The sequence below is a fragment of the Pteropus vampyrus genome, unplaced genomic scaffold, assembly GCF_000151845.1.
Source record: "Pteropus vampyrus isolate Shadow unplaced genomic scaffold, Pvam_2.0 Scaffold56, whole genome shotgun sequence".
NCBI lineage: Eukaryota > Metazoa > Chordata > Mammalia > Chiroptera > Pteropodidae > Pteropus > Pteropus vampyrus.
In genome coordinates this window covers 162670-171742 of record NW_011888837.1, presented here as the reverse complement: position 1 = coordinate 171742, position 9073 = coordinate 162670, and the positions used below count along the sequence as shown (strand labels likewise).

The window sequence follows — 9073 nt, the reverse complement described above, 5'->3', positions numbered from 1 at the left end:
TGATCCATTGGTATCTGGATCAACAGAGCAAGTACACTTCCGCTCAGCCATTTGTTTTGGACAAATTCTTTTTATACATCTGTTTTTCCAAGAACCTTGTGAAGATCAGAAGTCAGGGATTGGCTGCCCTTGAATGACTGTGGTGCCTGTGTGATAATCAATTTCATAGTAATGGCTTTGTGATAATTATAGACAATAATATCTTTTCTCAGAATTGAGGTAATCATTTTAAAGTTAATAAAATTATATGTGCTTATGACTGATACACTGATTTGACTCATAATGAGGTGTGACTCCTTTCTCTTTTATGTTTGTTATTACTTTGGAACACTAATCATAATACACTCCTTTATGAAGTCAGTATTATTTTAGGTGTTCCAATTTAGGGTTTTCACTTTCAATGTTAGAATACAGTAAAAATGAATTTGAAAACTAAGGACTTTGGTCTACATATGCCTTAAATTTGAGTTTGTACTTAACAATTTTGTAAGGAAGGTCCTGATATGGAAATTTTATCATATAACATTACAAACTCTGTGCTTATGAAAAATTATTCATGCCTTCTCCAATGTAAATTCAAAGATATTCAGGAAGTTTTAGGAAAGTATACCAAGCTTCTTGTGATCATAAGTAAAATGTATTATGCAGTTGTTAACCTGTTATTGATATGGATGAAATAGATTATTAATCATTTCACATTAAACACCAAAATTAAATAAAATATTAAATATCTGGACATATTTGTATGTAAATATAGAAAAATAAAATTTACTTGTAGTAAAATCCTTGGTTATTAATATGACTTTAGACATTTCTATCAGATTGTTTTGAAAAAAGTAGGAGACTAGTTGCTAACATGTGGTTCATGTCCAATAAATACAGAAAGGAGTTTCAGATCAATTTACCCATCTGTCTTAAAATATCATGTTTAGAAAATCAAGGTGATATAAAATTATTGCCTAGATAAAAATTTAAAAGGAAAATAAATATATATCTTTTTGAAAGAAAGAAAAGAGTGGTTGGGTAAATAGAAATATAGTCTTACATTAATTCAGAATACTGGGTAGCAATTTAGAAACAAGTGAATGTTTGCAGTATAGTGTCATTTCAGGAATAACAAAATGTATTAAGTAGACATACCTTCTGATATATATGTGCATACACAAGTTCTAGAAAAAATATTTTAATTAATTTCAGTGTGAAATCTTTTTATCTTTTGCATTTTGTAAGTTTTTGATAATGATGTTTCTTTGCTTACAGCCATTATCTTCAACTCAGCATTATCACCATGATCAGCCTCAAAATTATGACCTTTTCAAAAATAATCAAACATGATTACATTAGTAGTTTATATTTTAAGCTTGTAAATTTGTTTGTTGAATGGATAAACAAGTTAGGATTCAAACATGATTACTTTAACTCTCAATATAGTGCCTTTTCTGAAATACTGAAACACCATATTTTAGTTATAAGTTTTTGGGACTATTTGGGTTCTTTAATTCACAGAGTTGAAGTAAATATAGTAAAGTAAAATTTACTTGTAGTAAAGTTCTAAAAATCCATTATTTTTTTAAAATTCCTCTGACTTTATAATGTATAATGACTTTATAATAGTATACAGATCTCTTTAAGATCTGTTTTAAGAGAAATTTAGAGTTTATTTTTTTGTGTTAATTCCTGTATTCTCGTATTACCCTTGACAGAAGAATTGTGTAGCTGCTATTGCTTTTATATTAATCTGTTTTTTTCAGTCCAAATATACAGGAAAATGATCAGAATTACTAAAACATATAGCAATGTCACTATATAATAGGTAAATGTATGAAATCAATTTTATTTCTATATATTATCAACAAAGAAAATATAAAATTTAAATATAACTGCCATTTACAATAACTTAAAAATGCTTATTAAATATGATGATATGTTTAATCTCTTCACTAAAAACTAGAAAACTTCATTATATTAGTTTGCTATACTGCCATAATAAATTACCATAACTTTAGTGGCTTAAGAAAACACAAATTTATTACATTACTGTTCTTAAAGTCAGAAATATTCAGACTTCAACCAAGGTGTCAGCAGGCTTCATTTCTTTTTGAAGTCTCTAGGGGAAATCTGTTTCTTGCTCATTTGGGTTGTTGGCAGAATTTAGTTCCTGTGTTTGTAAGACCGAGGGGGCCATTTTCCTTTGGCTATAAACTAAGAGTTGTTGCTAGCTTTTTGAGGCTGCTACATTCCTTGACTCACGTCCCCTTCCTCCATCTTCAAAGCTATACAGTGGCTTTTGGTGTCACTCACTGTTCTGCCTTTATTTTTAAGGATTTATGTGATTAAATTTGGCTCACCTAGATCATCTATGATAATCTCATCATTTTAAGGTCTTGAATGTTGTCTGCAGCCATGCCACCCTGAACATTCCTGATCCCATCTGATCTTGGAACTAAGCAGAGTTGGGCCTGGTTAGTACTTGGATGAGAGACCACCTAGGAAGATTGGGTGCTATAGGCATAAAAACAAAAAAATAAGGTCTTTAATCTTAATCGAATATGCAAATTCCCTTTTGCCATGAAAGATAACATATTTGTAGGTTCTGGGAATTAGGATATAGACATCATTCAGGGCCATTATTCTGCCTGTCATAATTATTGAGCAGAATTAAAATGAACTAATAAAACAGGATTGTACTATGTTTATGAATTGGAAGGCAATAGTCTAAAAATGTTAATTAATTTTTATTGTGAGTCAAAGCCTTGTGTAAGTCCTAAAATGTCATGGAAATAATTTCTAACAAATGAAGGAAAAAAGAAGAGACAAAAACTTGGAAAAATGAGAGTTGTTTAAGTGAATTTACATACATTATTAAAGAGGAATTAAATCTACAGATATTGTGAAAACTATGTCATCTTAGAAAAAATTATATGAAGCTAGTGAAGAATGATAATTAAGCTGGGAAAGCATAAGAAAATTATTTAATGAGTCTTTCAAGAGATATTAAAGAAAACATAGAGTGCTTAAAACGAAGGGACTCAGTCTCAGAAAAACAAATAACAATATGATTATATGATCTGTGTTTCCAAATAGTCCAGTTTGTGAAATAACTATGTACTTGATGCTTAAGTGGAAAATTGTTTATTCCTCTTGGTTTTTAAGGCAGAATCATAGGGTTAATTAGCTGAAAGCAAACAAGTTTGATATGTGAACCCCTTCCTAATGTAGACTTCAGAGGACATCACCATCCACATGTGCATTCGAGATGAGAGTACATGGAAATGGAAGGGAAGCACAGACTTTGTTAACATCTGTCACAAATTTAATTCCTTCTAACTTGCTTAGAGAATTTCCTAAACTTCTCAATGCTTTCTGTACTTTTTTTCTTTGAAATCTTTATTTTCTGACTTTTGCTCCTTCTTTTTTTCTCTTCTAAGTTAAAGAGATAGTAAATAGACATATTCTTATGGTTGTTGAAGGAAGGAAAGAATTATTGCTTTTTCATTATTTCCACCTGACTCTCTTCAGTTTGTAAAAGCACAGTGCATTTTCTCACTCTAGAGTAGATCTCTGTGTTATATATTTCTTAACATTAGAGAGTTCTAAGTTTCCAGTGTAAGAATTTATACCAAGAAGCAAGTGGCAATGACCAGAATGAACTTGATCAGTATCAAAACTTTCATCTTGTCCTCTTAATCTTTACAAGTTTCTAAATAAGAGAACTTTATAGTAGTGTTTCGATCCCTGCTCAGAATTACTTTTAATACGGAATGTGATAATTAAGGGTAATTCTAAAAATTTATGCTGTGATTTCTAGGTTATCATACTTTTTTGAAAAACTTTGTCAAATAAACATTTTTTAGTAACTTAGTATTAAAAATAGAGTAATTAATATGTTACACTAGATTCCTACAATTTTAGGGCTTTACTCAACTCTATTTTTGTATAATTTACTTCCATGTTCTTTTAGTAAAATTGATCAAAGTCTAAAAATATTCAGGTAGAAAGGTTAATAAAAATTTTTTCAATGTTTAAAATGCTTCGATGCTTAAAATGTTTTGAAATATTTTCTTAAATAATTTTATTTAGGAAAATATAGGAAACATCTTTCTTGTTTGAAAGCGAGTATCAGAATTATTTTATTTGCAACTACTTTAGAGCTTCATGAATATATTTTTAATTATATAAAGTTTACTTTGCCTGGGTAGTTGTTGTTTTATTCTTAGTCACTTGCCATTTTTCACATGTATATATATGTTAAATCACAAACCACAACAGATGGTAAAAATTCTGTGCCTGAGGTAAATCAGATGTGAGAATTAATCAGTGTATTTTAAAATTCATTGAAGTAATTATGGTAAAGTAGTTCTATGGTAAATGGAGTTTTCCTTGGAATTAGAATATCTATGGTTAAGTCTTAGCTGTCAACTTAGCAATTTGACCATAGGGAGATCATCTAACCTCATCTGTAGAAAAAGTTAATATTTTCCTAATTCACATTATAAGATGTTCTGAGATTTAAATGAGAACATTTATTAATATATAATATATAGTAAAGTTTTTGTAAATATAGTTAACAAATTAAAACCTAACTCATTTATATAGTGAATTGAATTAATATCTATTTACCTTACTTGACTTATATGTAAAAATACTGATTATATTTTAAATCATATTGAAAGCATTTGTTATAATAAATCTCATTTATTAATTCATTCAAAAATATTTAAGAATTATATATTTTAAGCTCTCTGATTGGTGGTACTACTACTACTACTACTACTACACTACTACTACTACTACTACTACTAATGGTACCAATGACAGATAAAATGAAAAAGAATGGCTTTCTTTTTCCAACGACAGTTTTTAGTAGATTCAACATATTTCAACTGGGCAAGTCCTTTAGTATTAGAAGAGTGTCTTCTAATTCACTTTTGCTTCAAAGAACCTCTTGAGTTTGTCTGCTGGATAATCAACAATATAGTAAATGTGCCAGCAATAGAACAATATATAATGCTGTCTTTTCATGGGATTTGAGGTCATCAACTTCAAACCAAAAAGGCTCATGCACTTAAGAGTGTTACACTGATTTGACTCTTAATGTGATTTGCTTTCTTTCACATGTGTTTTCCATTTGTTTCAGAACACTAATTTCTATATACCCTTTCATGGAGTTCAAAATTATAGTTTTATTAGCTAGATATTGGGACTTGGCCAAGAGGGATTTTTAGGTAAAGGATTGTTGTCCTCAGACATCAGCCACTATAAATAGTTTTGTTTAACAACTTCCTAAGGAAAAGATCTTGATCTTCACTTTAGCCATTCCCTCTGTGTAGAATCTTTTCCTTTACCCGATGTCCACTTTATTAACATTTGTGGGAGAAAAGAAATCTCATATTAACATTATATGTTTGTTTGTTTAATAATTTTTTATCTCTTCCCTTGTGTTAATACAAGGAGATTCAGAAATATAATCAAAGAGAACATGTTTAATTTAGTAATAAAAATAATTAAAATTATAACTTATGGTTTTACTTAGAAGCTCCTTAATGTTGAGATGCCCAGGGCTTGGTGACTCTTCTCTTTCCTATCTGCAATCCCTCACTTAGTGATTTCATCTGGTTTCATGGTTTTAAATGCCATCTCTATGTTATTGACTCCTAAATATATAATTTTGCTGGTCCTGACCTAATTAGATGCTTATTAGATCTTCCAACTTTCCCACCCCCAGCTGCTAATTGATATTGCTAATTAGATCACTAATAGACATCTCAAATTGACGTTTCCAAAATGGAACTCCCAGTATTCCTTTACAATACAACCAATACCTGCTATGCTTATAGCCTTCACTATCCTTTCAGTTTTTTCGATCAAAAACTTTAGAATCATTATGACTCTCTTTATCTCACCTTTCACATCTAGGACATCAGTAAATTCTTCAAAGAATACCTAGGATCCTACTTCTTTTCACTTCCCCCATCCAAGTCACCATTCTCTCTCATCTGGCTTATATTAATGGTCCTCTAATTGGTCTCTGCCACACCAAAGTCTAGTAAGGATGTGATTGATGGCTTTAGGTCAAACCATTTTACTTGCATAGTGAAAATGTAGTGCCTTATATTTGTTACCAGCTCTTTATGACTTTCCTAAAATTAGCAGTTAGAATATAAAATGTTTTATAGAAACTCTATAAGCATATGTCTGTGTATATAATGGGCTACTTTCATTCATTTTGTTAAATTTCATAAGAATACTTAAGATCTATACTCTCAATAAATTTCAATTATTACCCATAGTCTCATGCTGTACATTAGATCCTCAGAATGTATCCATCTTATAATTTAAAATTTGTACCCTTTGACCAACATCTTCCAATTTTTCCCACCCACCCTCAACTGCTGCCAACCACCATTCCGTTTCTATGAGTTTTTTTTTTAATTCCACTTATAAATAATATTGTACAATTTTTTAATTTTTCTGTATGGTTTATTTCACTTAGCAAAAAAAATCCAGACTTATCCATGTCATCACGAATGGCAAAATTTCCTCCCTTTTTTATGGCTGAATAATATTTCATTACATGTATCATACAATATATGGACACTTAAGTTAGGCCTTTACTAGCTCTTACCCTAATCTTAAATTGTAGTGAGAGAAATTCCAGTTTTTTTTTTTCCAAATCCCAAATGATTTCATTGTTAAGAGTAAGGATTACAAGTTTAAATGCCTAGTTAACAGTGAACGTATGAAGTAGGCCTGGTGGAGACTAGTGAAATAAAGAGAGCATGCCTTATTTATGAAAGCAAGGAGTGTCAGTTTCTTAGTTCTAGTTCACTGATTCTCAAAGTACTAGTAAGAAATTAGATAAAGAGCTTGTACCAGAATATACTGCTTTTGTCATCAAGAAAGTTTTTATTAAATAAATGAAAAAATGAATAAATTGATAAATATCAAAGAAATAGAAAAAAAACAAGTGTGCATAATGACAACATAGATTTATGTTCTTTACTCCTAGCTAATTGGTAAAGGTTTGTGGTCCAGCAGCCAGTTTGCAGATCACACTTTGTATAGCACTGCTGTAATTGACAGTTGTCATACAAGACTGCATGCCCATAGTACCAGATCTTTCATGTTATAAAGGAAAATATGGATTTTTACATACGTTCTCCAATTTTTTAATTGCTTTACATATTGACAACTAACTCGATTGTTTAAAGTACTATTCAGATCAGAACATTCGAGAAAGTAAAAATTCGACCTGTTGTTTAACATCCAGTTCAAATAACACATTTTTCGTAACTTTTTTTTTCTGTGATCACTGCTCTGATCTCTCAGTCTGTAAGAAATCTCTTTTATTTTGTATTGTGCCATGATTTTTTATATATACATGTGCTGCGCACCCCCTCCTTTACTTTGAGCTCCCACAATCATTGTTTGGGTCTTTTTTTATTGTCTCATAGCACTTTGCACAGAGACATGCTATTGGTAGATGCTCAAAGTATATGTTGAATGTGTTAATTTAATATATTCAATTATCTGAAATTAAACATTGCTTATACAATAAAGAGACTTGGACAGTATTTTCAGTGTATAAAAATTTTGTAAATGTCTAAGAATGAGCAGAGAATTTGGCAAGAATTTTTTCCACGTGCACGTACATGGAGCTATGGGACAGACTCAAATTTATGCCTGTGCTTAGCAAATCCTTACAATATTCCCCACCAACACTTTGAGGACACGCAAGGATTATAGAAAGAAGAGATACCTCGTCCACCAATTTGATTTGGGTTTATAATGTTAATTCAAATTATGAAGACATGTCCATGAAATATCATGAGTACATTGATTTTAATAGACATATGAAAAAATGCTCAACCGCATTAGCTAGTAGGGAAATACAAATCAAAATCACAATGAGATACCATCTCACACCTGTTAGAATGGCTATCATCAACAAGACAAGTAATAACAAGTGTTGGAGAGATCGTGGAGAAAAAGAAACCCTCATACACTGCTGGTAGGAATGTAAATTGGTACAGCCACTATGGAAAACAGTATGGAGAGCCTTCAAAAAATTAAGAATAGAATTATCATATGACCCAGCAATCCCTCTTCTGGGTATCTATCCAAAAATATAGAATACATTTATCTGTAAAGATATATGCACCCTAATGTTCATTGTAACATTATTCATGGTGACCAAGACATGGAAACAAATAGAAGTGTCCTTTGATAGATGATTGGATAAAAAAGATGTGGTACATATATACAATGGAATATTATTACTCAGACATAAGAACAGATGAAATACTGCCATTTTCGATACCATGTATGGATCTTGAGATAATTACACTAAGCAAATAAGTCAGACAGAAAAAATTGAGAACCATATGATGTCACTCATGTGTAGGATATAAAACTGAAAGCAACAAATGAACAAAACAAACAAAAACTCATAGACACACAACAATTTAGTGGTTACCAGAGGAAAACTGGTAGATAAGGATAAAGAGGATCAAATATATGATGATGAAAGGAGATTTCACTTTGGGTGGTGAACACTTGATGAATTATACAGATGATGTATTATTAAATTATACACTTGAAACCTATATAATTTTATTAACCAATGCCACCCCAATAAATTTAATTAAAAAATCTAAGAAAAAAAAACTGCTGTGGGACAGACTTGAGAATTATTGTAAGATAAAAACTGATAAACCTAAAATATATGTGGCCTGAGGAGAAAAATAATTTTTGTTTTTTTCCTTTTTCAGTCTAAATTACTCTTGTATGTATGTTATTGACTTCACACTGTAGAAAGGAAGAAGGACTCTGTGATGAGAAATGGAAATAATAAATGAGGCCAGCCTTTCAAGTAAGCTATAGATTGATAGGCAAGCCTCAATCTACATACACACATGCCTTGTAAAATTAGATCAAGAAAACTATCTCTCAGAGGATCATGAAGAGGAGGGACAGGGGTAGGATTTCTCAGTTTAGTTCTCCTTGGGTCACAGTCTATGTGTGTGGTAACTGTGGTGAGGAGGGGGCCAGTCCAAAAGATGTCAGTGACATT

General features: G+C 30.9%; 1 pseudogene; it reads left to right on the top strand.

Annotated features, from left to right (window-relative positions):
• The first annotated feature begins 2393 nt into the window (after positions 1-2393).
• LOC111739993 lies at positions 2394-2511 on the top strand (annotated as a pseudogene).
• Positions 2512-9073: the final 6562 nt, after the last annotated feature.